Raw genomic sequence first — 14950 nt, 5'->3', positions numbered from 1 at the left:
GCAGACTCAGGTGGAAATGTGGATGTTAACTGTCTGACACAGGCCAATCATGCCACACATGAATAAGCTCTTGCAAAATTCTGAATATTTCTACAATGTGTCATTTGATAGTGTGGTGTCTTTTGACACAGACCAAGCTACAAAGCTGCCTACAGTGTATAATTAAGGGTTTCAGATATACTAAGGTTTTCTTCTGCCAAATGCCATTCATCTATGCTTGACTTTTCCAACAAATATAACCGAAGTACAATTTGTAAAGCCAACTCACTGTGTGAATTATTTTGTCCTGCTGTTTTAAGGAACTGCACCGTGTACAGAAGTAGAGAAATTTGGCCCGGCGTGGTGGCTCACGCCTGTAATCCCAGCAGTTTGGGAGGCCAAGGTGGGTGGATCACTTGAGGCCAGGAGTTCGAGACCAGCCTGGCCAACATGGTGAAACCCCGTCTCTACTAAAAATACAAAAATTAGCCAGGCATGGTGGCGGGTACCTGTAATCCCAGCTACTCAGGAGGCTGAGGCAGAAGAATCACTTGGACCTGGGAGGCGGAGGTTGCAGTGAGCCGAGATCGCACCACTGCACTCCAGCCTGGGTGATGGAGCGAGACTTAGTCTCAAAAAAAAAAAAAAAAGAAGGCTGGGCAAGGTGGCCCATGCCTGTAATCCCAGCACTTTGGGAGGCTGAGGTAGGTGGATCACCTGAGGTCAATAGTTTGAGACCAGCCTGAACAACATGGTGAAACCCCATCTCTACTAAAAATACAAAATTAGCTGGATGTGGTGACACATGCCTGTAATCCCAGCTACTTGGGAGGCTGAGGCAGGAGAATCACTTGAACCCAGGAGGCAGAGATTGCAGTGAGCCAAGATCATACCATTGCACTCCAGCCTGGGCAACAAGAGCAAAACTCCATCTCAAAAAAAAAAGAAGGCTGGATGCAGTGGCTTATGCCTGTAATCCCAGCACTTTGGGAGGCTAAGGCAGGTGGATCACAAGGTCAGAAGTTTGAGACCAGCCTGGCCAACATGGTGAAACCCTGTCTCTATTAAAAATACAAAAATTAGCCGGGCGTGGTGGTGTGCACATGTAATCCCAGCTACCCAGGAGGCTGAGGCAGGAGAATAGCTTGAACCTGGGAGGCGGAGCTTGCAGTAAGCTGAGATCATGCCACTGCACTCCAGCCTGGTGACAGAGCAAGACTCTGTCTCAAAAAAAAAGAAAGAAAAAAAAAGTAGAGAAATTATTCTGGAATACCTAAACCACAGAGCCCAGTCCCATCATTGGACAGGAGAGGATGCCAGGACCCAGAAAAGTGAAGCGACTTGTCCAGAGGCTCACTCCTAGTTTGTGAAAAAGCTGGGACTAGACTCAGGAAGTCCTAAGGCCTTAGTCCAGTGCTGCTTCTTTTTTTTTTTTTTTTTTTGACAGAGTTTTTTGCTCTTGTTGCCCAGGCTGGAGTTCAATGGCGCAATCTCGGCTCACCGCAACCTCCACCTCCCAGGTTCAAGAGATTCTCCTGCCTCAGCCTCCCGAGTAGCTGGGATTACAGGCATGCACCACCACGCCCAGCTAATTTTATATTTTTAGTAGAGACGGGGTTTCTCCATGTTGGTCAGGCTGGTCTCGAACTCCTGACCTCAGGTGATCCACCCACCTCGGCCTCCCAAAGTGCTGGGATTACAGGTGTGAGCCACCGCGCCCGGCCGGTCCAGTGCTTCTTTTCAAAACTTGGAATGTCATCTTTGGAAAAGGAGAGTAACTAATAACCATCTGAATGTGGTTACAACTGGAAATACGTTTATTTCTCTCCAAACTTTGTCTTCAAACCAGCCCTGCTGGCTCTCTCTTCCCTGCCCCTTGATGGTAACTTTGACAGACTTCATAGCTTTCTGGTTACTCATAATTTCAAGAACCTCAATTAAGGTTAATTTTTAGGTGTTTAAAAAAAAAAAAAAAGCCGAATCTGGTCTAAATCAAATCTTTAACTTGACACCCAGTTCAAAGCTCCTCCCCCTGCCCTGGGTAAGACTGAGCACAGCTCTAGGTCTTGCAGCACGGAAGCGGGGGAAGCCTGCTCTTTCTCTCCTCCTCTCTGTCCCCCACTGCTTCTTGCTTTCTGGAGTCAGTGATGGGTCTGGGGTGGGGGTGGTGGGGACCAAAGAGTAGAGTAAAGGGGCAAAAGTCTTCACACTTGGTTGCAGCTCTCCCTTGGCTGATAGCATTCTCTGGGTTGCAAGTGTCCAAATGCTGAATGTTCCATGGGATGCAGCTATGGTTTCTCAAGAGGCCTTATGAGAATCTCCACAGGGTGTGAGTTAGGGTCACCAAATGGAGAGGTGCTCTTGGAGACCTCACTCTTGGCTTGGAAGAAACAGCCCTCTCCCACCCACACTGGGAGAAGTAGGGACAAATGATCGTACTTTCCCTCACACTGCCCAGTGACTCAACTCTCCTTGAATGCCTCATCTTTCCTTCACACAGGCTGTAGGTGGGTAATGGTGACCAGAACAGTTCACCAGTCTTTCTATAGATCTTGTGGGGTTGTGCCTAGCTGTTCCTCTGCAGAAGGTGGGAATACTTACCACCTAGCATCTTCACAAAATATCCCATTCGACATCCCATGACAGGAATCCTGAATGTTGTCTGCAGGGAGGAGGTACTTCTTAATTTTGTAAAGCCTTGGCACTACACAAAGAGGAAGCAGCTGCTGGAAGTTCCTGGGGTAGCAAGGGATCTACCCAGGAACTTCTGCAGAAAGGAGTGGCTGCCTCCCAAGACAACCCCCTTTATCATATGGAACGTCAAGGAGCCTAAGGAAAAGACTCTGAAAGTTGCTTCTTCCCCGAGATAAACCAGACTGGGTGTGTCAGGATAAGACAAACTCCTGAGTCTGTCCTTCAATGACTATGTGGCACTGACGGAGCACTTTCCTCTTTCTGGGCCTCAGGCTCCACATCTGTAAAATAGTGGGAGGGTAAGTATTTGTCATTTTTGGTGGCCTAGCATTGGAGGACCCTCTGTATTTGGAGGAATATCAAGATAGGTGGCTGGCAAGGTCCCCTCTTCCCCATTATGGAAGCCCAAGAGGGAGGGGACATATTGTCTTTCTCCCTACCCTTGCAATGTAGTTATAGCATGGAAATGTGACCTGGGCTCAGCCAAGAACTTTGAATCCTTAATAAGAATGGAAAAGTCTAGCTGTGGTGGAATAAGTTCCAGAGGTATGGCAGTGTTGACTGGGAGTGGGTAGCCCAGAGTACTAGAGTAGTAGTACTAGAGTACTTGAGCTGTACCTAGCCACCATTATTTTCTGAGCTGGCTCTCTAAGACCTTATGACTCTGCAGAAGTGCCCATGTTCTTCTGTCATAAACATGCTTGGCTCACAGCCCCCATTTCAATTCCTTTCTTCCTTGTCTCCCTCTATTCTAGAGGCCAGAAAGCAAAACAGTTGAATTTCCACACTCCTTAGCATTCAGAAGTAGTCATGTGATACAGTTCTGATGAATAAAATAAAGAAATAAGTCCCTTCTCCAATATGAAGGCAAAACCTGGAAGGAAAAAGGCTTTCATGCCTCATCTTCATCCTTCCTCCTTCTTCCTAACTGGAACACAGATGAAATGCCTGGAGGTGAAGCATCCATCCATGACCATGAACAGAATGCTAAATAGAACCTCAGCCTCTGATGACAGCCCTGAGCAGCCGGACAAGCCCTGGATTTCTGCCTCTAGACTTATTACACAAGGAAAATAAGATATCCGCCTATTTAAGTCACTGTTTTTCAGATTTTCTTACTCCCAGATAAACACATTCCTTCCTGATCTACTTCAATATTAGGAATATTCAATAAATGCAATAAACGTTGCATAATATTCAATAAATTCAATAAATATTCAATAAATGCAATAAAGGTTGTATAACATTCAATACATTCAATAAAAGTTGAGCTGAGAATGGTATTTACAGTTGTACAATATCTTATAGTTTATAAATTGTCATTACTGCTGAAGTTCCTCAGCGTAGGTTTCTTTTTTTTTTTCTTTTCTGAGACAGAGCCTCACTTTGTTGCCCAGGCTGGAGTGCAGTGGCATGATCTTGGCTCACCGCAAAGTCCACCTCTCGGGTTCAAGCAATTGTCCTGCCTCAGCCTCCCGAGTAGCTGTGACTACAGGCGTGCACCACCATGCCCCGCTAATTTTTTGTATTTAGTAGAGATGGGGTTTCACCATGTTGACCAAGCTGATCTCGAACTCCTGACCTCAGATGATCCACCTGCCTTGGCCTCCCAAAATGCTGGGATTACAGGTGTGAGCCACCACACCCGGCCCACCAGGGTATGTTTCTGTTGCTTAACACCAGAGACTCTGGCTGGTACCTTGAGCTCTTAAGGTCTCCTCCAGCTCTGACAGTCTATCCTCTTTAAGGGGAACATTCCTCTTACTATGCAAACTCATATCAACCTCAGCTTTTACAACTCAACCAAAGAGAAGAGCAATCATCTCGCTTTGAGGTGGTTCATCACCAAACCAGGCCCTATCTCCTCCTGCCTTTTCTGTCCTTTGATCTGTTCCCTAAAGCCAACAGCCAGCCCACCCATGAGTCGACCTAGCCTAGTGTGACCTCACAGAGCTACCTACTTGACTAGACTTACAATTTCCAGAGGCAGATAGATTCCTACTAACTAGGCCGAATCTGAGTTCAGTATGACATGTTCGTAAAATATTTTGTAGTTTGAAAACTTAAACTATCTTTTTTCTGCTATGTCACTGATCCTTGCAACAATCCTGAGATAAACAGGGCAAGCATAAGGACCCTGATGCTCACAGAAGTGATGTACTGTAGGTTCTAGAGATGATAAATAAGATGACCATATGACGGGAGAAAGTGTGGGAAGGAGAATGTACACTGGGCTAGGAGTCACGAAGCACAGGCACTATGTTCCAGCCCTGCCACTCATTAGTAGCTTGACCTCTTGCAAGTCTACCTGTCTGGATCCAGTTTCTTCATCTGTACAACAAGGATGCTGGACGTATTAGTTAGTGCAGGCTGCCATAACAGAATATCATAGATTGGGTGGCTTAAACAACAGAAAGTTATTTTCTTACAGTTCTGGAAGGCTGGAAGTCCTGGATCAGGATGCCAGCGTGGTCAAGTTCTGGTAAGGGCTCTCTTCCTGGCTTGCAGACAGCCACCTTCTCACTGTCCTCACATGGAAGCAGGAGAGAAAGATAGTATCTTTCTTCCTCTTTTTATAAGGGTACAGTACTATCAGATTAGGGACCGACCCTTATGACATCATTTATCCTTTATTATCTCCTAAAGACCCTATCTCCTGATAAGTCACATTGGGGGTTAGGGCTTCAACATATATATATTTTTTTTGGAGGGGAAACAACTCAGTCCACTGTACTGGATATGATCTTTGGAGTTCCTTCCACCTGTTAGCACAAGTCTGGAACACTGAAGATACAGTAGTCTATGGAATTAGTAATTCTACCTTGCCTCCTTTTGAGAAACTACACAAGGCTTATTTCTAGACTATTCGTAGGGAACATTTTGGAGATCATCTGCATAAACACTTTCCCATCCCTAGGGCAATTAACAAGCCAAAGGTAATCTCTGGCCAAATCAGGTCTCTCCCAAAGTTGGGGCCTTAAAGTTTTTCCGAAAGCATGTATTTTAACTGTCACTTTTAGACTTTGGGTATGGCATGCAATTTCTGCTACTGCATTTAGAAAGAACACAATGACTGTCAATTGGAGGTGGGTTTTAAATCACAAGTCTCCAGCTATATTTTCTAAGAGCCATGAAGATTACTGAGCAATTGTGGCCTTTCACCAAAGCACAAAGTACCTTGTCAGTCCTACTTCATGCAGCACCTGTAAGTGCTGTCTTAGAGTGGCTTTATGGTCAGAAGCAGGCTCTGGTGGGGAGAGCTGGCCCTTTGCAGGTCAAATATAATTCCCTCCAGTCATAATCAAATATTTCAGATTTCTCCAGAAATATTTATTATTTTTGGTTTGATATACTTATTGTCAAAGGCCGACAAGTACTTTGAGCACTTAAATTACAATGCCCCCCACAAAAAAATACCCCAAGGATGATTTTAACTGTCACAGGATGTGTTATTGCATACTTTAAGCTCTTAAATACAATGCCAAAAAAAAAAAAACCCAAGAATGACTTTTTCTTTTCTTTTCTTTTTTTTTTTTTTTGAGACGGAGCCTTGCTCTGTCACCCAGGCTGGAGTGCAATGGCGCAATCTCGGCTCATTGCAACCTCCGCCTCCAGGGTTCAAGTGATTCTCCTGCCTCAGCCTCCCGAGTACAGGCATGTGCCACCACACCCAGTTAATTTTTTGTATTTTTAGTAGAGATGGGGTTTCTCCATGTTGGCCAGGCTGGTCTCAAACTCCTGACCTCAGGTGATCCGCCCTCCTTGGCCTCCCAAAGTGCTGAGATTATAGGTGTGAACCACCACACCCAGCCCCAAGGATGATTTTAACAGTCCCAGAATGTGCTGTTGCATCTAGACCTGAGGCCTTCAGGTGGAAGAAGATGGTCTGCATTTCTGTAATTTGTTTACATCTCCTTATTTATGATATAATCTACAACTGCTTATAGAGTCTAAATTTTCCTTGCCTGTGTAATTTCAAACCCAAATTTACCTTTCATGTATATTATAACCCAATCTTCATCTTCATTTGACCCAAATTATCTAAGTTCTGTATTCTTCAAACTAGAAAGATGCTGAGTTTTCTGTATTGATCCTATGGAGAACGGTTCTCAAATGGGGGTGACTTTGCACCCTAGGGGACATTTGGCAATTTCTGGAGACATTTTTGGTTGTCACCACTGAGGATGGGGGGTAATCGTGGTAGTACCGGTGGCATCTAGGGGGTAAGGGTCAGGGATGCTGCTAAATATCCTACAATGCACAGGACAGCCCCTGCAACAAAGAATTACCTGGCCCCATGTGTCAACAGTGTTGAAGTTGAGAAACTCTGCTACAGAATGTCAAGATGCAAAGCATATGGTCCTTTGTGGCTTCCAGGGTTGTGGGGTGGGAAGCTGTTATGCTGGCAGCACAGCTCTGGCACTCTTCATGACCCCAGGGACACACACAGCAGATGCCGATGAAAACTTAGGCTATCTTTGCCAGGCCAACTCACAACGCCAATAAAGGGGTTAATTTTTTTTTTTTTTTTTTTAAGTAGGCAGCCCTTCCTTTGATTTTCATCCAACTTCAATGCCCTCTTTACCAGGGCAGGAAGGAGAAAGCAAGCAGGACTAGAACACAGTGGCTCCAGAGCAGGCCTATAGCAAGGTCTGAAGGGTTGATAGATTTGATACTCACAGCTTTACAGCTCATTTTATTCTGAGAGTAGAGAGTATAGAAAAAACTTCTAAATACTTCTTAAAAATTCTAACAGCTTTATAGGTTGGTAGGATTTCAAGCTACTTTTTAAAAGCATTAAATTATTCCCTGTGCTCCCATTATTTTAATTATTTCTATATATCCCTCCTCGTTCCAAGAAGGTTCTGACATGGGTAACTCTCCCTGTGGTGTTGACTTAATTATCCCATATCAAGCTTACATGAGCTCCAGGACTGATCAATACAGGTTTCAATTTAGGAGGAAAAAGGATTTTGGAAGGGCCAAGTAAAACCATAATGTTTTGGCAGTTAAAAGATATGAGTTAAATTCCCACTATGTGTAAAGTTATAGTGCTAAATGCTGAGGAAGATATTTTTTAAAAGTATAAATCACAGCTGGTGCCCTTAAGTAATTCATACTCTGTCTGAGAGAGATAGGCTCCATGCCCAAGGAAGGCTGTCTTCTGTTACAAAGCAGGCTGTGCTTGGTGGCTCCTGGGCAGGGGCAGCCCTCGGCATTCTTCCCTCCTCTGGCCAGGGAAGGAGGGGCAGAATAGGAAGAGGTGAGGGTGGTTGAGTGGTGAGTGCAAGGGACAAAGCCTCAGAAGTGGACGCACACTGGGGAGGGTCTGAGATATAAACAAACTAAACGAGAGCCAGATCTTAGAGGTTCTGATGGCCAGAGGGAGGCATTAGGGTTTTATTCTAAAGTTACAGGCATGTACACAGGAAGTTATATGATAAAAAAAAAAATAGCATTTGTTGGGTGCTTACCCTTTACTAAGCATACTATTTAATCCTCTGCCGTAGCTACTCTTCTCCCCATTTTACCGATGAGGACACTGAGGTACAAGGGTTAAATCACTTACTCAAAGCTACTCTAGCAAGTGCTAGAGCCAGGATTCACATCACAGGCAGAGCCCACACTCTGAACCACTTCAGACTGCCTCTTGATAGAACAGGAAGGATGACAGCAGAGGAGAGACCAGATAGACACGGACACCGCTAGGAAGGAGCTGCCGACAGACAGCATTTCAAAGAGTAGAGGAAGTCAATGGGGTCAGATGTTGCTGAGCCATCATGAACGAAATCTGAGAAACAGCCATTGGATTTATATTAGGCAATCACCGGTGACCTTTAAGAGTTCTGTTTCAGTAGAAGGGTGGGGGCAGGAGCTCCTTGCAGGGTATCAAGAAGGGGAGTGATAGAGCCTTGCATAGAAACTGACAGTTAAAAGACAGGGAGAGATGGGAGAGAAATTTCCAAGCTTTTCTTTTGAGACTATGTCCCAAAACAATGGAACCTTTTCTTTATTGAGGAATTGCAATATATTTCACCTTGTTCTTTTGTTTTGACGGGCAAAGCTAACAAATTTTAGGAGTCATGGTTAAAGGAGAATTAGCAACTGTCATAGAAATTGTTTTTTAAAAGCCCTGCATCAAATTCAGAGAAAGTACAAAGATTTGACTATTTCAAAGGAAACTGTCATGGGCAGAAGGTTAATTGGCCTTATGCATTGTATTGGCTGGAGAAAATGGCAATTGTGTAACCAGGGTGGGATAGTGTGAGGGAATCGTAGATAAAATAACTTGCTTCAGACCTGTTTTGAGCCAAGGGAAAGAAGCTGAAGCATTGCATGCATTACGGCTTGACAGTGAAATCTAGAGAACAGCTGCCTGGACTTCCAAAAACCTGGGCTGCAAAGGGCAAAAATACTTATTAAAATTCCTTGTTTTAATGAGTTCTGGGAATAGGAGTTATCAGCCTCTGTCCTAGCTACTAAGTAGTTTCTATTACAAATCAAAAGCAGTTTTAGGGAGGCTGTGTTTTTTGAAGGGGAAATCCTCTCCTGGCGGGTAATTCAGACTGCCTGGGGCAGCAATTAAAGCCATCCGGGAGGAGGAGAGGAGGCCTTTGTGGCTGAGGAGCAGTTTCTCCCAGGCTTCTTTCCATAACCATGAACTCCCTTTAGCATCCCAGTGTAGTCCATTCTAAAGTGTTCTACAGATGAATCAGTCCCCAAAGTGCCTGTGATTTTGCTGCGGCCCAAGAACTACTGCAAACAATAGATGAATGAAAGATATATGTAGAGTCCTTCCTGGGACTGCTTACACCAAAGAGATCTCAGGCTGTGATGCTTCTCAGACACATGGGGTAAGGGCTTTGGCAATGAACTCTCAGACCCTGGCTCAAACAGGGATGACACCAACAGGTATTTAATGTTTAAAAAATGCAACAGGCTAATAATGCAGACAGTGCAAGGATTTACCTGTCTGTGTAAAAAGCCAGTAGGAATGACCGTAGGCTCCTTTTCCTTTCTAGTGACTCAGGCCACTGGGAGAGTTGATGGATGGCTGAAGGAATCCAGAGTCTCCTTTGGAAGTTCTTCAAAAACATTATGCATCCCCATTACAAGGGAACCCACACAGATCTCTTCTCCATCCCAGGCCATCTCCCCACGTTCCATTTGCTGCCTCGTCACACATCCCAACCCTCAGGTGACTTTTTCCCCATCTTTACAGGTTCCTCTCTCCCCAACACCGGCTCAAGAGTAAGCCAGATCTTTCCCGATTCTTCTCTACTTTCTTGCTGTTCCCCCAAACAACACATAAAGCTTTTGCATTTTAGAGGTTTCATTGCTCACTACAGAGAACAGCAAGGACTAACAAAAACAAAAAGTGTGGGAAGCTGGAAAGATTCAAGGATACCATAGTGATTTGTTGATTCTTTTTTCACAGTACCAGAGTTGGGGGAGTGAACAAAATAGACAGAACCCCTGCCCTTTGGAGCATTCATTCCATGGGGGAGATGGGCAATACACTTAACAACTAATTAATATAGTATGCTAGGAGGTGCTATGAATAAAAGCAAGACAGGGAGGAGGAAAGGATGCTGTGGGAGTGGGGATAGTTTTAAAGGAGTGGTTGGACTATGAGCAAAGCTGAAATGAGGCGAGGGACCATGAAGATACCTGTGGGAAGAGTATTCCAGGGGAGAGAACCATTAGTGCTAAGGGCCTGGGGCAGGGGGTACAGCAAGGAGGCCAGTGTGGATGGAGCAGAATAGGATGGGAGGCCAGAGAACTATGGGGCAGAGAGTGCTTCATCTTGCAGTCAGAGTGCAAAAGGCAATGAGCCCAGAGTTTGAGCTATGCTGACTTGGGCTCAAATCTTGGCTCTGCCCCTTAGGTCATATACCTTGGGCTCCCCCACTTCTTATCATATAAAGAGTTGACCACAAAGGGTGGTCACTGCAATATGAGATGTGAAACTTCCTATCACAGGACACAGCACACGACAGCCATAGTAAGAAAGAGAGACTGATGAAAATCAAGTATTTCAAAGTAATCTGTGAACTTTTGTGATTCAAGATTGTCGACAACTGAATAAAAATCTCATTTTAAAGAATACTAAATTAAGAAATACTTTAAGAAAAAACACATTTCACAATGAAGTAGCTTACAAGGTCGATCAAGGAAAAACAAATATCCCAGTTTTAGTGCCTTATTCAACAATGTACTAAAATATTCATTATAATCAGTCACCACAGACATGTGAGTTTCATAGCTTGGAAAACTTTTCCCCCACTCTCCCAAAAACTCTAGTGAAGGGAATAAAAACAAATAATGCTTAAGCATTAATAGTTTCCCATATGACTTTCCCAGTTTAAATATATGTTTTAAGACAAAAAAAAAGTAGTCCAGAAACATTTTTATATTTCCTGAATTGGCCTTTGCACGATAAAGCCTTCTCAGCTCTGCATTAAATGAAATCCTGCTTGAATGGAAGACAGCAGACTAGTCAGTTTCTCAAACTCTTCAATCATGAGATTCCCAACTGAAGAAGATAGTGATGCTCCCCATAGGAAAACTCATTTCCTCCCCAGAAATCAAGTAACACCTCTTGTTTTCTGCTTCTTGCCCAGTAACATCAGGACTCATCTTGAGTTTATCTGATCATAGACTGGAAATCCCCAAGACAGAAAGATCCTGTCTTAGCATTTCTGTAAACACCAGGCAATGTGCTCCTCCTAAACTGAGTGTTTTCCACGAGGCAAGAATACTATGTACAAACCGCTATACTGTTTCAAAAGAACACAGTGTAATGAAAAAGGTAACATCGTGTTGCTCTAAAACCAATCACATTGACCAAGGCAAAAACAGAGCTTATAAAATTAAAAGAGATAGTCTTTAATTTCCTACTTAATATTATTCATCAATTTATAATTAAAAGCTGTTATTCGCATGGGATATACTTTCCAAATAATTCCTTCTATTCACCTATACCTTTCTCACCACTATCTCAAATATGTGACCTGAGTAGAAAAGCTATTAGCCCCACTGGGTGAATTTTTACTGATGCAACTACAGCAATTTCTAAGTCCATGAGAACTGCTAGGAATGTTTAACAAAATCCAATACCTGCATTATAATAACGCACTTTAAAAAATGATTAAATACACATCCATAGCTGAATGCACAGATTCCAAGAACTTTGAATGCATAATTGCTACAATCATAGAGAGACCGGATTACGAGCCACGGCTGGTATGGATGGATTCCTTCCTCCCATTAAGGCACTCACAGGCAAGTGTGATAGACAATGTTGCTCTGATGACTGGCAGTGAGACCAGAAGATAGTGTGCAGGGCAGCAAGGAGGGTAGGGTGGGATGCGATAATGGAAAATGGGAGTGATTCATTCTACTTAATGCATATACGTTTTATGGGTTTAAATCTGGAGGGAAACAACTTTTTAAACTCAACTCCTTGTGTGTGAGAATTAAATGGAAGCACATCTTGGACCCCATTTTTTATAGGTTTAGTGCCACCTCAAAAAATTCCACACTGACCCATTCTGAAACAACTGCTTTTCTTACTGGAAAGCCACAAAGTTGGTGCAGAAGCTATGAAATGGAAAATTAGACCCAAACCAACGTGCTCAGGCATAAGCTTGATTTTAATGAAAAGGTACATGGAGCAGCCGCACCTGGAGGAAAAGCCCCCTCAGGGCTCCCCACCTCCAGTATCCCCATGTGCTTGAGTTTGCATCCTTACCCTGTCCCTGACTGTGTGACCTTGGGCAAGTTAGTTAACCTTTCTAAGTCCTGGCTTGTTCATCTTCAACATGGACATAACAGGTTTGTTGTGAGGACTAAATGAGCTCATACACAAATAGTTTTAGCTCAGTACCTGGTACATATGAACATTTAAGAAACACGTCCTTCTCGTGATTAGATGTGACACTCTGACCATATTTTAGAAGCAATTACGGTTCAGCTATCATATCCCAACATCTTGTGATAACCATTTTCATTTTTTTGCTTCTAGCTGTTACTATTCTTTTCATCACAATATTTTAGGGTGGAGGTATTTGGGGGAGGAGGTAAGCAGTCATATACATCCCATTTTCCCACTGTTGTTCAAAGCAAGGTGAAAAGCCAGGGAAATAAACACAAGCACTGAAGAGAAATTCAGTCTTTAGGATATGATGTGATAGGTGTATGGAATATAAACAAATCATATAATTTCAACCTCTAACATATAGGGCATCAAATCACAGGTAGGTCTTATTTTAAAAGAAAAGCCAAGCAGCATTAAAGAGGATAGAGGGAACCCATATGGGCCTATTGCTAGCTCAGTATTGGTGACTGTGAAACAGGGATGGGTGAGCTAGATTACGGGGGTGTTTCATGGGGTCTGACTTCCAACAGGTGGCTAGCTTTAGTCATGTTCAGATGCAAAACCGTAATGAGTTTGAGTATGCAAGTCCCAGGGATTCTGTTGAAGGCCATCTTTTCTCGGCCATCAAGGGAGACAATTTTCTAGGTTTAAGCCTCCCTGGCAAGTTAGCAAGCAGGGAACTGCCTGCCCTAGCTTGCACCTGTCCCCTGAAGGGGATTCTGGCCTGACGGTGAAGACCCACCATCCCTTCCAGACAGCCCATTCTGCCGCTGGGGCACCTCCCGACAAACGGGGGAAGCCCACTAGGAAGTGGTCACGACCAACCAAGCCACAAATCCTCAGGGTGTGGGATTTCCACCTCTATACCACGTCTGAAAACCGAAAATAGGCGCCCGCTTGCCATACTGCAATGGGATTCCCCCCAGCAGCAACCCCCCCCCTCCAGCCTGCATGTTTTATTAATAAATGCAAGATGGCACACGGAGGCAAAGAATGGGAGGTAAGGCATCTGCAGCTGGACCCGAACCAGGGCAGTTTGCAAAAATAAATAAGAAGCATGTGACAAGAAGCAGGTCTCCAGGCTGGAGCTGAAGCCCTGGGCTGCCCCACGCACCCTCGCCTGGCTCCCCCGGCCAGGGGAATGAAGGTCAGCGGCAAGATCCCAGCCCTTCCGAGCAAGCATCCTGCAAACCTTGACCGGTCCCCCCACCCCCCGCCCCGACCACAAGACTCGGGCAGTGAGGCAGGGGAAGCTCTGGCCGCGGCCGGCTGCGAGGACACATACCTGCTGCCCGGGCTCGGGATTCGCTCGGCTCTGCAGCGGCGCCGGCCGCGGCTCGCGCTCCCGGGGCTCCCCTCTCCGCCCCCCCGCCCCCTCGCGGCCCCGCCGCTCCCTCCGCCCCTCCGCCCACCGCGCTCGGGGGCGCGCGCGAGGCCTCGCGCGGGCGGCTTGGCCGAGCCCGCGCCTGCGCCCTCGCCTCCCGCCGGCCGCGCGCGCGCGCCCCCGAGGCTGCGGAACGGCGGCGCGGCTGTCTAGGAAACCGCGGCGTCGGCTGGCAGGGGCTGGCAGCCCGAGCTGGGCAGGGGGCGGAGGCGGGGGCTCGGCTGTCTCCGGGGCTGCCACGCAGAGCGGGCTTCGTGGCGTGGGTGAGGGGGTCGCGGGGCAGGGTCGGGGCCTGAGTGCGAGCGTGTGGAGAGGCGAAGGGGCCGCGAAGGGTGGGTTTGACGGGGACGCGGGCGGGGCGCAGAAGCAACAAGTGCGGAGGCCGAGGGCGTCGCTCGGGGAAGCGGAGGACCCCCGCGGGATTTCGTACAGCTGAGAATGGGAACCTCCCGTCGCTTTGGCGCAGCGCTTTGCAGTTTCCAGAGCTCTTTCCCAGTTGCTCCGTTTCATCCGCGCGGGGCGCCCGGTGAGGGAGCGGATGGCACGCAGTGCCCCCTGCGCTTGGAGGCCACCGAGGGGAAAACGCCTCTTTCTGTGTGGCCGGAGTCATAGCACGGTCAGAGTGCCTTGACTCTCAGTTGGCTGCCTGGGAGAAAAATACCTGTCAGTACATTCATTTGATGGCCTCAGCTCAGGACCCTTGTAGGACCGTGTTTCTCCTCTTTTTCCGTTTTTCGTTATCTGACTCTTAAAAAGGCTTTTTACACGTCCCCATCTCCTTTCCCCATGAAATCCCAGTACCGCAGATACACTGTCGACCTGCTTATGTGCTGTATGTGTTATCTGTGCTTGATACATAAAAAGTAACATTGCGCCCCTTGGAGGCAGCATCGCCCCGGTGGAGAAGCATGTCCTAGGGCCACGATTGCCAGTTACCGGGTGGGTTAAACGGAGCCACTGAGCAATCTGGATGCACCCACAGATATTCTCTGTGGTTAAAAAAAAAAGCCCTC

At 46.0% G+C, this 14950-nt stretch overlaps 2 protein-coding genes across 4 annotated transcripts in view; one reads left to right on the top strand and one right to left on the bottom strand.

Annotated features, from left to right (window-relative positions):
- TMEM266 (transmembrane protein 266) overlaps window positions 1-13945 on the bottom strand; it is a 146293-nt gene extending 132348 nt beyond the window's left edge. The window contains exon 1 of the mRNA XM_031002194.3: window positions 13839-13945. The gene's annotated coding sequence lies outside the window, so the exon portion shown is untranslated. The remainder of the gene's footprint in view (window positions 1-13838) is intronic.
- A 117-nt stretch (window positions 13946-14062) lies between these two features.
- NRG4 (neuregulin 4) overlaps window positions 14063-14950 on the top strand; it is a 123915-nt gene continuing 123027 nt past the window's right edge. For all 3 annotated transcript variants that reach the window (XM_055363850.2, XM_055363847.2, XM_055363849.2), the window contains exon 1: window positions 14063-14200. The gene's annotated coding sequence lies outside the window, so the exon portion shown is untranslated. The remainder of the gene's footprint in view (window positions 14201-14950) is intronic.

Source organism: Gorilla gorilla, chromosome 16 (assembly GCF_029281585.2).
Source record: "Gorilla gorilla gorilla isolate KB3781 chromosome 16, NHGRI_mGorGor1-v2.1_pri, whole genome shotgun sequence".
NCBI classification, from domain to species: Eukaryota; Metazoa; Chordata; class Mammalia; order Primates; family Hominidae; genus Gorilla; species Gorilla gorilla.
This window is presented reverse-complemented; position numbering and strand designations above follow the sequence as displayed.